The sequence below is a fragment of the Callospermophilus lateralis genome, chromosome 15, assembly GCF_048772815.1.
Source record: "Callospermophilus lateralis isolate mCalLat2 chromosome 15, mCalLat2.hap1, whole genome shotgun sequence".
NCBI classification, from domain to species: Eukaryota; Metazoa; Chordata; class Mammalia; order Rodentia; family Sciuridae; genus Callospermophilus; species Callospermophilus lateralis.
In genome coordinates, this window is record NC_135319.1 from 16587435 (window position 1) to 16604794 (window position 17360).

The following is a 17360-nucleotide window of genomic DNA, read 5'->3' on the forward strand; positions in this document are numbered from 1 at the left end:
TTGCTTGTTCTGGGGGGTTGGGAGAGAGGGGACTTGTCAATTAGCCTACCCTTTAGTATAGAAAAAATGCCACAAGATATTTGTTTGATGACATCGGAGGAAGCCCAAAAAGGAACACCAACACAAGTCTTCACAGGTGTCAGCCTTCTGAGGCAGGCAACATGGCTCTCAGTAAATTAAGTGTCCTGGTAGAAATGTGAAGTGATCCAAATCAAGCTAAATGAGAGCTGGAATCCTAGAGGTGATGACCCAACCAAGAGCTGCTCCTGGATACTACATTCCCCCACTCCCACTTTTGGTAGTAGTTATGACCGTTTCATTTTCCCTCATGAAATTTATAAAATAGGTGCAGAATAACCATCTTAGTGTATTCTACTGTGATTAAGTTTTTTGTTCACACACAAAACACTCTACTATCATCCCAATTCCAGAAAGTGGGAAGATGTACTCAGGGGGCACTCTTTCTCTGTCAAAGCAGAATGACACCAATGCCTCAAGAATACGTTACACCCTTGAAGTAATTTTTCCCTAGGTTCAAAAAAAAGTGAGTTTTCTTTTCTTGTTCTTCCTGGCCCAGGTGTTCTGATGCCAGGCCTGCACTCTCTGTGGAAGATGTTCGTGATGGTGATTGGCCCAAGACTCACAAACTGCACAAAAGATCAAAAAGAAGAGGCCACCTCAGAAAGGGCAAAGTGTGGACAGTGGGGCCCCTAGTGGATGTGACAGATGATGCAGACCCTTCAAGACCAAGGAAGTGGGTGACAGGTGGCAGCTCGTACAGCAAGTGTGAGTCTTCCCTTTACACTTATAGTTGGGGCACTAGATCAGGGGCCAGCATCCCTTCAACTCAAGAAATATTTTGAATAGGCCAGAAAGGGGGATGCTTTATTTTGCAAGAATGCATCTATAGGCCAAGGCACATGGTCTCCTTTGGAGTGATGGTTGCATTCCACATCTTTGGGGAGCCCAATCTACTCGGTGGAGAGTCCCACAAAAGTCATGTAGTGTACCAATACATGAGGTGGATCTCTCACCCATTCAGCTTCTCCTGCCAGTAGCCATCTGGCTCCATTACCTACTCCATTGCCTTTGTCTGGAGTGGTGTCGAATACTTCTCTTTCTAGAAGAGACATATTTTCTCTTCTCAGCCTTGATTTTTAACATCTCAGAATTCTCCTGGTTAGAAGGAGGAAGGAGGCATTTTCGGTTGAGCATGGCAGCATTCCCCCCTGATCTGAGCCAGTTAGGAAACTGCTGCCAGGTACTTTGAATCGCTGCCTGAATGTTCCAAGTTAGTCAGTGTCCAGCAGAGGGAGCTCTCTGAAGTCCCAGCCATCTACCTGATGGTAGAGATCAGAAACTGAGAGCCCAATCTGTAACCAGGTGGAAAGGAATCTGACCTGGATTGAGGGAGGGAGAGAGAAGGTCAAGTGGAACAGTAATTGAACACATGAAAGCTTGGTATGTTCCATCTGGGGCTTGTCTCCTGAACAGACATGTGAGATTTGTAGAGGGGTTGTCAGCTAACCAGGGACTGTGGATTCCCAGGATGAGCAGGACAATCATCTTCTGGTGGTGTCCTTCCTCTTCAGATGTGGTGAATGAGGGTTAGAAATGTATGAGTGCGTGGTTAGGAGAAATTCATGAGGGCCTGTCCACTTATCCATGAGTTGCACTTCTGATCTCTGGCTTTTCTATGTCTTAAGTAGGATTGAGTCTCCTGCCTAGAATGTATGAGAAGGGTCCTGAGGAGTGGGTGTTGTCCTAGAAGAAGGAAATTCCTGCATGGAGGTCAGAATTAGTTTCAGCAGCTGTGAAGAATATTGAGTGCTGTCTTCATATTTTCAAAATGGAGAATGCATTCTTCTTAGTGAGGTCTGAATGACCTCATAAGGGTTCAACTGCAGCCCCACTCTGGGGACAGACAGGATGTGGAGCTGGGCAGTAGGTAATATCATTTCCCATATCAATCTAGACAATTATTCAAGTTTATTTAAAATTAAATTCAGAAGATAGGCTTCTGTTATAAAGATTACTATATTCCTAAAGTAAACAAAAACACTATATATAAATAAGTAAATGCTTCAAATTATGAAAAAAGATATTCCTTAATTTATAACTATTATAAAATTAAATCTTTTACTCTTATTCGTTTTATATTGTATTATCCTTACAAGTTTTAAAACTATTATCTCGTAAAGCCTTATGCAAGTACAAATTTTAATGTAACAACTGAAGGTAATTTATAATAATAAGGTGATTACTTATAAGACAAACAAGTTGTAATACTGTATTTTGGTAGCTGACCTTGGGATTGCTCCCATGGGCTGTTGTCTTTGCAGGTATGGCCCTGCTTCACTGGGTGGATGCCCTGGCCAAATTGAGTGCCCTCACAAGTCTTCAAGGCCTACAGCATGCCAGACTCACCATCCTATGGTGGAAGTGATAGGATGCCCAGTGGCCCCATGGAGTGGAGGCAGGGCCAGCTGAGGCCCAGCTGAGGGCAGTGGAGGACTGTTGGGATCTAGGCAGTGTCAGTCCTTAGAGAAGTTAGCATCATCCTATCTGGGTAGGGGGGCTGAAGGTGTTAAAGCCCAAGTGTGTTCTTAGCGCTTTTTTGCGCTTCTTGTTTCTCCACGTGGGCTGATGACCATGGCTCCAAAAGCAGAGATCAGATCTGGGAGCCAGTCTGGGCTCCCAGGGCTCATAGATGGACTATGGGTAGAGGTCCAAGTAGAGGTTGATTTTGAGGATGTGGTGTTGGTTCCCCCAGGAGAGCTTAAGCCTTTCTGTGTGGGCAGGCTTTGGGGGATGGCAGTAACTGTGGCCACACCAGAGGTTGCTTTCCCTGGGGTGTGCCTTGCTTTCTGTCCCTTGGTCCCCATGGTGGTGCTCTGGCTAGGGGCACTGGAGGTGTTCTGTTCTAACTGTGCCCCATGTTGCTGCCTGTTGCTTGGGGTACCTCCTCTTTTGGAGGAGATACACAAGGCCTCAAAAGCTATAATGAGTTCAGGGAGCATGTCATGGCTCCCAGATCCTCTCGATGTCATTGGGACCAAAGGATAACTAGAGTTATCCTTACTGGCTGCACTGCTTGTCCCGCAAGGTGAGCTTGGGTGTTTCTGGGTGGGCAGGCTTTGAGGGATGGCAGTCAGGGTAGGAACACGAGTGTTTCCTTGTCCCTTTGTTCCCTTTTCTGTGTGTTTCCCCAGTGCCACGCTGGTACTCTGGCTAGGGGCACTGGAGGTCTTCTGTGCCCCATGTTGCTGCCTGTTGCTTGGGGTACCTCCTCTTTGGGAGGAGATACACAAGGCTCCAAAAGCTGTAATGAGTTCAGGGAGCCAGTCTTGGCTCCCTGATCCTGTTGATGTCAATGGGACCAAAGAGAAACTAGAGACACCCTTTGTAGTGCTTGTCTCCTGAGGTGAGTTGTGGTGTTCCTGGGTGAGCAGGCTTTGAGGGATGGCACTCAGGGTAGAAATTCTACTGTTTTCTTGCCCCTTTTTACCCTCTTTTGTGTTTTCCTTGGGTGCCATGGTGGTACTCTGGCTAGGGGCACTGGAGGTTTTCCGTTCCAACCTTGCCCCATGTTGCTGCCTGTTGCTTGGGGATTCTCCTGTTGGGGAGGAGCTACACCAGGCCCCAAAGGCTGCCATCATTTCAGGGAGCAAGTCTGGGCTCTCTGATCTCCTTGATGTCACAGGGGCCATAGGGAGACTAGAGATACCCTTTTCAGTGTTAGTGCTTGTCCCCTGAGGTAAACTTTGATGTTTCTGGGTGGGCAGGCTTTGAGGGATGGTACTCGGGGTAGGAACTCCACTCTTTCCTTGCCCTTTTTTACCCTTTTCTGTGTGTTTTCTGGGTGCCATGGTGGTGCTCTGGCTAGGGGCACTGGAGGTGTTCTGTCCCAACATTGTTCCTTCTTGCTGCCTGTTGCTTGGGGTTTCTCCTCTTTGGGAGGAGCTACACCAGGCCCCAAAGGCTGACATCATTTCAGGGAGCAAGTCTGGGCTCTCTGATCTCCTTGATGTCACAGGGGCCATAGGGAGACTAGAGATACCCTTTTCAATGTTAGTGCTTGTCCCCTGAGGTAAACTTTGATGTTTCTGGGTGGGCAGGCTTTGAGGAATGGCACTCGGGGTAGGAACTCCACTCTTTCCTTGCCCTTTTTTACCCTTGTCTGTGTGTTTTCTGGGTGCCATGGTGGTGCTCTGGCTAGGGGCACTGGAGGTGTTCTGTCCCAACATTGCTCCTTCTTGCTGCCTGTTGCTTGGGGTTTCTCCTCTTTGGGAGGAGCTACACCAGGCCCCAAAGGCTGACATCATTTCAGGGAGCAAGTCTGGGCTCTCTGATCTCCTTGATGTCCCAGGGACTGAAGGGCAACTAGAGATACCCTTTGTAGTACTTGTCCTTTGAGGTGAGCTTTGGTGTTTCTGGATGGGCAGGCTTTGAGGAATGGCACTCGGGGTGGGAACTCCACTCTTTCCTTGCCCTTTTTTACCCTTGTCTGTGTGTTTTCTGGGTGCCATGGTGGTGCTCTGGCTAGGGGCAGTGTAGGTGTCATTTCCCGAACTTGCCCCACAGTGCTCTCTAGTTTTGGGGGTTTCTCTACTTTCTGAGCTGGATATTTGCTTGTGTGATGTCTGACCCAAGGACAAATCTCTCCTCCCAGCTGCCTTTGAGGTCACTGAATGTGTCTGGGTGCTGCCACGAGGACCCACGGTGGAGTTTCTGTGTTTGTCAGACCCAAGGGCTGAGTAGTTTAGGCTGCCCAAGGTTGTTGGGCCCACAGTCAAGGGTGGCATCGGAGCTGCACCTGGACCTGGAGCTCCCACCTGTCCAAGCTGATGAAAGCTGGCAAAGCTAGGGGCTCCAGGCTTCATCCCACCAGGAACCCCAGAACTTGGTGGGACGGTGGCTCCAGGGGTGAGAGGCTGCTTACCCTGCGGAATGTGTCCTTGTACCCTTTGAGCTGGAGAGCTGGAGCTTGCTACAGGTGAGGGCCTGTGAGTACAGTAGGGCTTTGGGTCCTGGTGAGAGCACTGGAAGCTCCTACCCAAGGTGGAGGGAGGCCCCAGATGTGGGGGCTGTGAAGGCATAGTGGTGTTCAAGGGTGTGACCCCAAAGGGGGCCACTGGCTGTGCAGCCAAGCCTGCCAATGTGCTGAGAGAGGGCCTGGGAGGAAGGGCCAAAGCAGCAATTGGCAGGCTGGGGGAGAGCGGTCCTGTAAGATTGGTGATGGGAGGATGGCTCTGGGAAGAGACAGCAGAGCTGACCCACACTGGGGTGTGGGCCACCATGGTTGTGCTGCTGGGGGGATGGGGAAAGCTCTGGCTGAGGCCCACTGATGCCAGAGGCCTGGCCCCTCCCAGTGGAGCGGGGACCCCCCCATGGGCTTGTGGGGCCATGGCACAGCTGTTCCCAATGGCCTGGGTCTCACCCATCAGAAGACGGTTGATGCGCTGCAGAGCTTTCTTCTTCTCCCTGTCTAGGTCCTCAGCAGTCACTGCACAGGCCAGTAACAGAGGCGGTGGCAGCTTCAGAGGTTCCCGTCGGCGGCATTGCAGGAGAGGAAACTTGCGTTTCCGTGGCCTGCTGGTGTCTCCCGTGGGTGAGATCTTCCTCTTGGGCAATGGGTGTCCCGCCCTGCCTTCTGCCACCTTCTCACTCTTCTTTGGGGGAATCCCTGGGGATGAAGAACATCCCAGGGGCGGCTCCCCATTGGATGGGTCTGGAGCCCTCCTCTTCAGGGCTCGGAGACCTCGCGTGGAGCTGTAGGAGCTGCTGATGGGGTTTCTTTTGCGGCAGGAGCTCATGCAGATGGCCCGGGAGCTCTCAGCTCTGTCTTGGGAGCTCTGGGTGCAGAGGTTTCTGCACAGAGGCCCAGGCCTGGGCACAAAGGCAGGCACACAGCTATGGGCCCCGAGGGGCCTAAAAGCAGATGCTCTTGCAGTGACCTGAGGGCGCCCCCTCTGATGTTCTCTATCTACAGGGTGCTCTGCTTGCTCAGCCACCACTTGGCCACTGTCTCCAGGGGCTGTGATCACAGTCCTCCCTGGGCAGGGTTCTTGGGGTGCTGGAAGCTGGCAAGGAGCCACTTCCTGCCCCTGCACCCTACAAGGCGGCTGTCTGAGTCTGCGGCCTGGGATGCAGGAATTCATGAAAGCTGCAGTTGACAGCAGCGTCCTCTTCAGGAGACCTGGCATGCGGAGGGAGGAGGCAATATCCAAGTCTCCGAGAAAAGATCGAAGGGTCCGCAGGACCCTGGAAAAGCACCGAGCAGGCACTTTTCCCAACCGCTGAGGAGCAGTTGCAGGATGGCGGCAAGATGACCTGCGAGTGGTGCCACCAGCCCAGGAAGCCCTTAGTGGCCAACCAGTATAGGGAAGTCTGCGCGGCCCATGACCGGGCTTCTTGTGGGACCCTTCTGGCAGGTCTCTGCCCCTCAGCGCCGGGGGCAGGGGTGAGCGACAACACTTGCTGTGGGACGTCTCCATGGCAGTCTTAGCGAAGTCGCTAGTGGGCGCTAGATGGTCTAGCGTCCATGGCAGAAGGCCTTCTTCCGCTGCTCACGCAGCTTCAGGCGAAATGGCTGTCAGACCTGTTGCCGGGCGCAGCTGAGGAAGGAATGAATGAAGAACAGGCGAGCACGTGAGGAAAACCGTCAATACTGGGCAAGAGGCAGGCTTGCGCCAGGAACGGACACGCGCGTGCAAATTCCGCGTGCATGTGCAAAGTCTGCATGCACGTGCAAAGTGCACGTGCTTGCACCAGATGCGGGAGAAATAGGCAAGGGAACTGCGTGCCTGGTGCGTGCGTGGGTCCTGGGGGGACTGTTGAGTGCTGACACTGGGATGTGATTCAGATCCCGCTGGTCCACCCACCTCCTGACCCAGTGACGTTTCGGGATCATCTCGGAAGGGTTGTAGATGCTGGGTTTGAGGGGTGGCAGCTATGGCAAGGCCAGGGATCTCTCCCCTCAGACTGGTGCAACGACCCTGCCCCTGCCCAGAGGCAGCCAGGATGGCAGCACAGATGGGCTGTACTCCAATGGACGTGGGGGCAGTCAGAGGGCTGAGAAGGCTCTTGCTGCAGGTTGAGGGTAGCTCTTGGGGCGTGGAGCACGTGCGGACTAGGGTGATGAGCGGGTGTTTGGCTGGCAGTACCTGCACCTCCGGTACAGGGACAGGTCGGTGCCTCTTCAGGAGTGCTCTTCTCGGAAAAGGCGGGAAGTGGCATGGCCCCAATATAAGCGCTCCCCATACCTCCAAGCTTGGAGCAGGGGGTAGCCTCCCTGGGCCTCTGAAGGGGAAAGCAATGTCATTAGATAGGCGGTGCACCAGCAGGTGAGCAAGTGTTGGTGGCATCTCCAGGATCTCGCTTGCTAGGGCCGGCAAGGACACCTTGTCCTCCCTTGAAGGTGTGAGCTAGTGTTTGTATCTAGCCTTGCTCTGCTGAGAGTGGGCGGGGCTTAGTTTGACAGCCAGGAGCTCTTGCAATGGCAAGAATCCCTCAGCTCATGCCCCGCCCCTGAGCTGTCAGAGTTCTGTCTGCTGTCCTGCCTGGGCCTGGACAGTCAGAAGGGGAACTGCTGGGGGGCAAGTTTCTTGGCTGAGCAGCATTTTCAGGTGGTGGCAGCTTTGGAATCATGGCCTGTTTGTCTCCCTGCACTTTCTCTGGGAACAGTGGAGGGAACAGCTGCTGAGAATGCATTTAAGGCATCCCCCAGAGTCTGGCTGAGGGGTTCAGCAGGGCAGGCTGGGAGGGAATGCTACCCTCTGTGCACAGTCCTTTCTCTTTGTGTGGAAACCAGAAAAACCCAGCTGTGTACTCACAAAATCGAGTTTTATTCATATTTGGGTTGCTTTCTTTGAACTTTAGTTATCAAGATTCTCCAATTTTTATTTTTTTAGTTGTCCACAGGCCTTGATTCATTTCTGTGCAGTACTGAGAATTGAACCCAGTGCCTCCCACGTGCTAGGCAAGCACTCTGCAACTGAGCCACAACCCCAGCTCTCCAATTGTTTGACTGTCTTCATTGCTTAGCTGTTCTGGGGACAATACTAGGCCTCCTACTGTTCCTACAGTGTAAGATATGCTACCTTTCACCAGTCCAATCCAACACAGACACCTACAGACCCAGAGATCCACTCAGCATTCACTCTTGGGAGGTTCCAGTTGTCATGGGTCTTGGCTTTTTCTGGATGGAAGGGCACCCTGCCAGAGTTAGCTGTGAGGTTTCAAGCTCAAGCTTCCCATTAACCCACTAAGCAGCCCTGCATGCTCCTCCATGCTCAGCTATTAAGAACTGTCCCTCCTCCTTACTGGTGGAATTCTGGGCTTGCTTCTGAACTGGGCAAAATGTCAGTGAGTGGGGACCTGGAGGAGTGAGGTTGGAGGGAGCCTCACCTGGGACTGTTGTCCCAAGTGGGTGCTCCTTGGGCCCCTTCCATTGCCCGTGGCCTTTTCTGAGTCCGCTGGACCTACAGTAATCAGTGAAGGCCACTGGGTGAGGTTGTGGCAGTGCTCATCTCTCCTCATAGTTATGGGATGGAATGTGATTCTATACCGTCTGCTTTCTTAGAATCCAATAGTCACTTAATAGACACTAGTTTCTCAGTGCTCCACCTTGAGATGGTTTTCAGTTCTCTTATCGTTACTCGGTCTTAAAGATACTGATGTCTGCTTACTTTCCAGGTGGTTTGTATACTGTCCAAAGGTGGGAAAAACAGGTGTGATGAAATTAAAAAATATATACTTATGTGTTCAATGCCTGAATCGAATCCAGTGTGTGGTACTACATCCCATGGACAGAACCTGGTCATTACTGACTGTGGCCACAAAGGTTTCCTAGCAGATGATTTGCAAGATGGGAGGAGCTTTCTTGAAGGTGGAGACAGGTATGTAGGAATTTCATTAACTTCTCTTCTATTTGTGCATAGTGAAGTTTAAAAGTCTACTTTTTAATCTAATAATTAAGTTTTGTTCATATTTCTGTTCTGAATTTACTTTTTTTCTGAAAAAAAAGTTGGAAAAACAACGTTCATTGGTATTGATTGTTTCTATGGTATTGTAAATCAGTGGAAGTCAATAGCAGGATTTGTGGCAAGCATGGATGAGGGATTAACCAAGTAAGTAAGCCTTGGCAGACATTTAGTTGTCAGCTGCTTGGGTACCAAACAGAAGAGGTGTACCTGACTCATATTTGTTGGGGGTTCATTCAAGTAGTTCTTAGACATGAACTGTCCCAAATTTCTGGCAAAGTTATACTCTCTACTTCAAAAATATTTTGCAGGAATGATTGGGTCCATGTTTGTTTTTGTTATTGCTGTGTGTTTTTTTTCTTTTCCATCAGAGTGCAAAAGTAGCAGCTGACAACTCCTACTTTTGTGTAGTTCTTTGTGTGACACAGTTGTTACCAGGGCTCTCAGAACATCATGAAATAGAAATGAAGATGTCAGGCAAGCCACAATCTCTTCTAGAGGCTTGTGGTTCTCTTCCAGGCTCTTCTGGGTGTGGCAGAAGCCATTTCCTTATGGAAGTAGCACAGAGGTCCCAATGCTTTGCTCTCTGTCAGCTGCAGACCAATCTCAGCTCTTAGGTGTTGTCCAAGTTCCTTTCCACACAACCTAAGACAGGAGGCTGATGCCTAAAGGTCAGTTTTCCGATGACGGGTAAGTACCATATGTTGAATTGGAACGGTCCTTAAGCCACATTACTTGTTGTTTAATTAATCAGAAGGGGGGAGATGCTGGGATCCATTAGCCAAGTAGGTATGACAATTTCCTTGCCAGCGTACCCCCATGTTGCTTAGTGGAAGGTGACCTTGCTCAAGGACCAGGGCGGATCCGTGTTTAGGGTGTTCCTGGTTTAGGATAATCCGAGTTTAGGGTGTTCCCGGTTTAAGGTTATTCCTGCTGGGAATAGGGCGTATCCTGCTGCCTGAGTTCCCCTTGAGTTCTCACAGGATTCAGAATATATTTGGGAGACAGAAGCCCAGTGGAGTGTGGATTTGGGCAGAGAATGTGGCTTTCCCCAGAACGTGTTTGTAGACGGCTGGTGTGAGATCGGGAATAAAGAATTGCTGCTTGAATCTACAAAGCTGTGAGTGGCTCGTGATTTGTGCCCAGCCAGACTGCGGCAAAAACTAAAAATGAGGAGAAATAAACAAGGGTGTATATGTATAGGACTTCTTGAGTCACTTAGTACACAAATAATATACAAAAAAAGAAAAGCAAAATAAAAAATCAAAACAAAACAACAAAAGCAAAAAAAAAGGTGAGAAAACTTGGTGAAATGTTAATGAATTAAGGAGTCCTTTCCACCATGGTGGATAAGACAATCAGTGAGCATGGGATTGTCCCTTCTTGGGTGATGGGCATGGGTGGGCTGGGGGCTGTGGCTGGGTGGTGACACAGCTGGCTATGTCCAGTGGGCCTGGCTGGCCTGAGCTTGTGGATCAGGGCTGGTCGATGGGCCTTGCTGGCCACTGATGAAGCAGGGCTGGGCAGGCCAGGCAGCAAAGTGGTAGCCAGGCAGCCTGGGTGATGGGCTGGTGGCAAATCTCCAGGCCTAGTAAGAAGATCAGTGGTCTAGGTAGGGGCCCTGGATGTTAGGGGAATTGAATATGGGTGGCCAAGGGGCTTGGTTGTATGCTGGACTGATGCTAGATCTGGTGTTCACCATGGACCTGGGAAACTGGTGGGTGATGGACCAGGTGGGACAGGCAAGTGCTAGCGACCTGTTGGGTATCAGAAACCAGGCAGCTGTTGGACCTGGTGGGTTCTACAGACCCAGGGAGCTTGGATGGCTCTGGGGACTGGGCTGGTGCTGGGACCCAGCAGGGACCGGCCTGAGTGGGCCCCAGGAACTCAGATGGTGCTGGACTGGCAGTCTCTGGGGCCCACTGGTCTGACTGCTATAGCTGGCCTTGTTATTCTTTGTGAGCCACAGAACTCACAGGGTTAAGTAGAGTTGGGGGTCTCTCTAGCATTTCCAACTTGTGTCCTTCTGGACAAAATGCTCTCCGTTTCTGATTTCCATGGTTTGGAAGGCTATTTAAGCCTTTGCTAGGCTCACATAGGCTCATGTGGACCTTGCTCTGAAGTCACAGGACTGGGTTTCCAGGCCCATTGGTTCCTCCACAGTCAGTCTCAATATGGCTCTTAGGTTGGCTGACCATGGGTGATTGATAAACTCAGGTGACGTCTTTTTAGAACCTTTTATTGAGTCGATGAGTCTTTGATTCTCCAGGGAAAACTGGGGAGAAGCTGTATCCCACTGCTCTAGTTCTGGGTTACTGAGCTCAGGGATAGTCTGCCTCACTCGAATCTGCAATCTTGTTCTCCTATCAACCTTATATATTTTTCAAAGTACCAACTTTTCCTTGGGTCGATTTCTTCTTATTTTTATGCAGCACCTGGAGCACCCTGGGTCTTCCTGCACGCTAGGCATGTGCTGGGCCACAGAGTCCATCGCTGGCCCCTGCTGCTCAAGACTTGCAGTGTTTCTCCTGGGAAAACACCTGGCAGGTCCTAAACCTGCATTTTGCTGACATAATTTGGTGACATTTAAACCTTGGTATCCCATGGTTGGTTGAGGAAAAAACACCATTAGCTGGCTGCAGTGTTGGACACATTTGCCTCTGGGGTCTTGTCATGGATAAAAGATTCCGGATTTATTTTTTTGTGGGTACCACTGAATGTGTCTTCCTGTTTGTTGCTCAGTCTGTCTTTTAGCAACCACACAAAAAAAATGTGCCACATCCCTGATTAAAGAATGTAAGGTAAGCCCTGGGTGGGAGACCCACTATGTCACGGCCTGGGTGAGCCCCACTGTGTGGACACCTGGGTTCTGGATGGCATTCTTCGTTAAGGCCATAAACTCAATGTTCTGTATTTAGTTTCACTAGATATTTAAATTGTCTTGAGCATGTAATTTTCCTTTTTAAAAGCTTCTTTGAATAGACAGAACTATGTGTCACTTTACAGTTCATTCCTAATTCATGTAGAGATTATCGAGAGTTGTTCATCTTGTCTCATGTCACTGCTTTCACAGTATGTCCAGGGAGCCCCCTGGTCCCATATGAGTGGCCCATGAAGGTTAATTTCTCTTTATTCTTGCCCTGGATGGAGAGTCTCCTTCCGCACTCACAGAATGAGAAGATTTCTGATTCTTAGAGGAGATGTGTGTCCCCTCTCAGGAACCCGTGGTCATCCAACGGGAGTGGCTGTACCTTGAAATGCATTTAGTGACACTAGCTATTACTGGAGAATGAAAATAAATTGACTTTATTAAGAATGTTGTTTTGCTTCCTTTGACCACGGCCAACATGGACACTTGAGTGTGTTTCTTAACTTGAAACAGAAATACAAACCTGAAGACCGGTTTGCAAATCCTAGGAGACACAATACCCCAAACCACGTGGTCACAGTGAGAGTGGACCAGGGACAATGGTCTCACATTTTAGGGATAGGACCCTCAGAGTCCTGGGAAACCCACGGGAGGTGCCAGTAACCACTGTCCCCAGAGTAGAAGCATTGCAATATATGAAGTGTGTTTGCACTAATTTGAACATAGGTTAGAAAAAAGGAGAAAATGGGTGTGGTCTGCATGATTGGGAGCCTTCAGAGCCTCACGCAGGTGTTTCCAGGGAGTTTAAAGAAAACTTTTGAGGTCAACTGCCCCCAAGTTGCTACTGTACATCAGAGACTAAAGTAAGAGTCAGGTGACATGTTCCACTGGGGGAAGCCATGTTTCTGTGATCTCCAGTGGGATCTTGTCACCTTCTTGCAGAAGCTAAAATTAAATCACCACAGAGAGTGAGTTAAAGACATCCTTTGAATAAAAAGGGTGCAGGATCTGCTCAGGTCCCCTGACTCCCCATGCATCCCGCCCATGTAAGTGCCTTTCTGTTCCTCAGATACAGCACTAGTGTGTGAGTGGGCTTCTGTGACTGTGATGAAGAATCAATATAACCAAATTGTATGTTAGGTTCTTTGGTAGCTTTGAATTACGTATCTACACTCAAGAGCTCAGAGGATTATTCTCTCTAGGTTTGCAAAGGGAAATTTTCTTTGTAAAACTGTTTTGTTTTTTCTGGAAGGTGCTGGGGATTGAACCCAGGACCTTGTGCATGACAGGCAAGCACTCTACCAATTGAGCACTGTCCCCAGCTCTTCTTTGTAATAGATTTATCCCTTTAATTTGGTGTCTCTTGAACATTCATTAATTTTTAAATTAAAAAAAAAAACTTGTTTCAAGTAAATCATTTTAAGCTCCCATCTGTTTTTATAGTGAGTTTAATTCATGGCTTTCCCAGTCCTCAGAGTATGTATTATTGAGTTGTCTTGTTATTTTCTGCTTCAACCTCATGAGTTTCTATTTATCTTCACCAAAAAAGAGATAAGTTCTAACCCAAGAATTTTATTTCACATCCTTGATTTTCCTTCTCTTGTCTCCATGAATCAATTCAATTTTTTTTTAGCATTTACTTCTCTGATCTGAGATCATGAGAAAGAATCTATACACTGAAATACTTTTCAATTATTCAGAAGGATCTGCTGATTCTTCACATTGCATAATTATGAAGAGAGTTCAAACTCACATTTCTAGTAAATGTCTAATAGAGTTTTTTTAATATACAGATATACTTTGTCTCAGTTTTGATCTCCCAAAAGTAAACCAGTGGTGCTCTGGCTATGCGGGGTGGGGAGTGGGTATCTCAAGCTGGATCAGAGACCAGCTGGCAGGTCGCATGGCAGATGAACAAAATCCCCCTGCCTTTCACATAGACTGTGAAGGAAAGCAGGTAGAGGGTAGGGGTCAGTCACAGAGGTACCTTTGTCAGGATGTCCCTCCTCACACTGTACAGCAACCAGGCATCCTAAAACTTGGTGAATTTCTTCACTGATTTTCAACAGTCCCATGGGCAGATTGGACACAAGTCCTCACAGAGAAGAAATTAAAGCAGAGCACAGCTGTCCAAGTGGCCCAAACATAAGCACTAAGGGGGTTGGAATTCAGGTCCCACCACCCTCATTCAGGGCTCATATCTATTGGGTGGCAAAGAGCCAGGCACACATGGGCACTGGCCTGGGCAGGCACCAAGATGTGGTTTCACCAGACTGAGGTTCTGATGGAGTTGGTGTCTGGTGCAAACCTTTAATTCAACTATTAGCTCTAAAAGCAGGAAAGCATATGTTCTAATCAATAAAATTTTCCCTTTATGACAATATTATGGTACAAAATTCTGATGTCTTTTTCAGATTTAAAAATGTAATAATAAAATCTAATATTATTACAGCATAGAATTTAAAACAACACAAAATGCAAGCATGGCTTTAGATTTCTCACAAAACATATTTTCCCCCAGATTTAATTTTTTTTCAAGTATATCATTTATATATCTTTAGGAGGTATATTATGGCAACTCAATAGATGTATACAAGTTTTATCATGCAACTTTGATATTACATCCAGGAAGTCCCTATAATGAAACCTGAATTTAGTTTCATTGTGATGAATTACTTTTCCTAGAATTCATACTGTGACAAGAGTCTGAGAGACTGTCTCTTCAGGCCCTTCAAGAATTAGGACATTCTAGCATTTCAAGCAGGCATTGATGTAAGAAAGATGAGTCTGGACACCTGAGGAATTTGGAGGAAGCAGATATATTTAAGCTGCAGCAATCCAGAGGGGCTAACACCAAACAAGCTCTGAACCCCAGGTCTGGAAATTCTCTAAGATTTCAATGGGTGGTTACACAGCACAATGTTTAATATAACTTAATTTTGTTCCACATTCATAGGTTGGACAGATGTTTCACAATTTTTTACACAGAAAACAGAAATTTTTGCACATCAACAATCTTGATTGGAGATTTTTTTAGGTTGTAGATGAGCACAATACCTCTATTTTTATGTGGTGCTGACAATTGAACACCAGGCCTCACATGTGCTAGGCAAGTGCTCTATCACTGAGCCACAACCCCAGCCCTGCAGGCCTAACTCTTACAAGAAAGAGAAACCTGGCCTTTACAACAAAAAGGAGCTCAAACACAATGAGTGCTCTGGAAATTTTGCTGACTTTTTAAAATAATCTCTTCTTGATTAAGAGAGAGTTGTGTGTTACAATTAAGGTGGGAGTCTTTTGGGAACTACAGCATTACCCTCTTTGAGGCTCATTATTTAATCCTCTAAGTCAAACGGCATTATTTCTTCTTGACTTAAAGCTTTATATAATGTAATATCATAGTTGTTGTTTCTCTTTTAAAAAAAAAAAACCTGCTTCAATTGTAGAACCACTAGTTTTAATGTAAAGAGGAAACAAACATGAAAGCAATAAACAAGTTCATAGCATAATCCATTCTATATCAATTAAGATTTTGAACCCACCAAGAAAAGGAAACCATCCTCCAAATAGTGAGCTTGGATTTCAACTGCAAAGCCCTTTCAGGATTGAACTGATACATGTGTGTGTGGTTTTTTTTCTGATATTATTAACTATGTGTTTGATTGTTATCAGTCCTAGAGTCAAGACAAAACAAAGGACTCTGTATATGACAGAAGTAAGGGGTGGCAATGACAGTATAAGAGCTGTCTTAAGGAGTGAAACAGTCCATTTTCCTTTTGCTTAGTATATCTTTCACCTTGTACATCCAAACCAGAGTGACTGAAGCAGGGCTGAAGTTTCCTCAAGCTTTGGGCACATTCAGGCTAGTCAGCTTCCAGAGTGACTTGAGCAGGGTTGGTGTCCTTTGGATCTTTGAGTTTCTCTGGTGTTCCCTTCTTCCTGATGCTCAGCTCTAGGGGTACAAATTAAGGAGGGAAAGCTGCAAAAGAATGTACGTAAGAATAAGAGATTTTATTTTCAAGAGGTTCCAAAGCAGGCTAAAAGGAACAAAGTATTACATAATGTATATCTCTGCATGTGTACATACATGTATTGACATATTTGGTGACACTCTAAAAAGAGTAAGGGATTGTAGATAGTGCTCTATGTGGGGGTGTGACAAGAGGTGAAGGATATCCCAGGAGGCTTGAATTATGTAAATTTAACTCAATGTAACTTTAAACAAATTTGAAAACAGCATATAATTTCACAAGCCTAACCCAACATTGGCTTATGATCTTCCATATATTATTATTTCATCTAAAAATGAAGTAAATTCAACCACCTGCTCACAGGTCAGTTGCCTTCCAAAGGTGCACATCTAAGTGGGTTGACTTTAATCTCAGAATATATTTCTGCATGGAAATCATGTCAAATGCCTTCCTGGCTCCCAAAGTTTAGGTACTGCTCAACAGCTTAATTTTACCCCTGGCTTATCCTCCTCACCAACTTTACTTTACCAGATGAAAACCCAAGGTTGTACCTAGTTCTGCAACCTGGTCAAGGTCACCCATTTAAGAGGGATTTAAATCCAGCTCTACCCAATCTGAAGTCTTTACTTCTCACACTACCCCTTAGCCAGACAAACTTGCTTACTTATATTTTTCCTTTCTTGATAATCTCTTGGAAGAAGCCAGTGTTAGGCTCAATTTGGTAGGTCTAGGAGGGTATTTTAACAATAGGCTATTTTTCCTACAAGTCCAGGTATGGCCAGTCTGGCTGTTCCCAGCCTGCTGCAATGTACTGGGGCCTCACACCACTGCCCAGAGACCCTATGCCCTGATGACCCTTTGTCCAAGACACAGAGTCTCCTCAGGGAAGAGTGGAGGAGTAGGGGAAGGAGACACCATGGAAAGTTCAACAAAAAGGACCAGAAGGTTCTTCCAGGGCTAGACTCCAAGAGCAGCCAGAGATCCCCCCCTATCTTGCCCTACAGGATCAGGTCTAGAGCTGGCCAGCAGCTCCCAGGCTCTAACCCCACCCTCTCACCAGTGAGCTGGACCCACCTAGCCCCACCCACTGCCTGCTATGAGGACTGCCGCCTTTATTTATTTAAAGTGCTCACTTGTTTATTTGGATGAGTTCCCTGAGTTAGAGCCACAACTCCTCAAGGGTCCTGAAAACTGGTGGCTGGTCCTGGGGTGACAAAAGGCAGGCAGCATGCAGTGGAATTTGGTGAGGTGACTGTAATGGAGAATGATCAGTTTCCCAGCTCCTATACATCTTGAGCAGAGAAGCATCCTTGGGGTCAATTCACTGCAATGGCACCATCATGAAATGGTGGCATATGGTGGCAAGAGCAGCATCCAGCTGTTTGGGGCATAAGGCATCAGGTGTCCAAAGTCAGGAGTTGAGTATTGGCGTGGGGTGGGGGTGACTGTGGTGGTGTCAGCATGCAGCTGTGATTTGAGAGTTCCTTGCTTCCTACTCATGGTGGCGGTGACAGTGGAAGAATCCAGAAACAGTGG

General features: G+C 47.6%; 1 long non-coding RNA gene across 1 annotated transcript in view; it reads left to right on the forward strand.

The window, feature by feature from the left end:
- The first annotated feature begins 652 nt into the window (after positions 1–652).
- LOC143381602 (uncharacterized) overlaps positions 653–17360 on the forward strand; it is a 42828-nt gene continuing 26120 nt past the window's right edge. Inside the window, exons 1-2 of the long non-coding RNA XR_013088826.1 lie at positions 653–786; positions 8698–8900. This is a non-coding gene — a long non-coding RNA (uncharacterized LOC143381602). The remainder of the gene's footprint in view (positions 787–8697; positions 8901–17360) is intronic.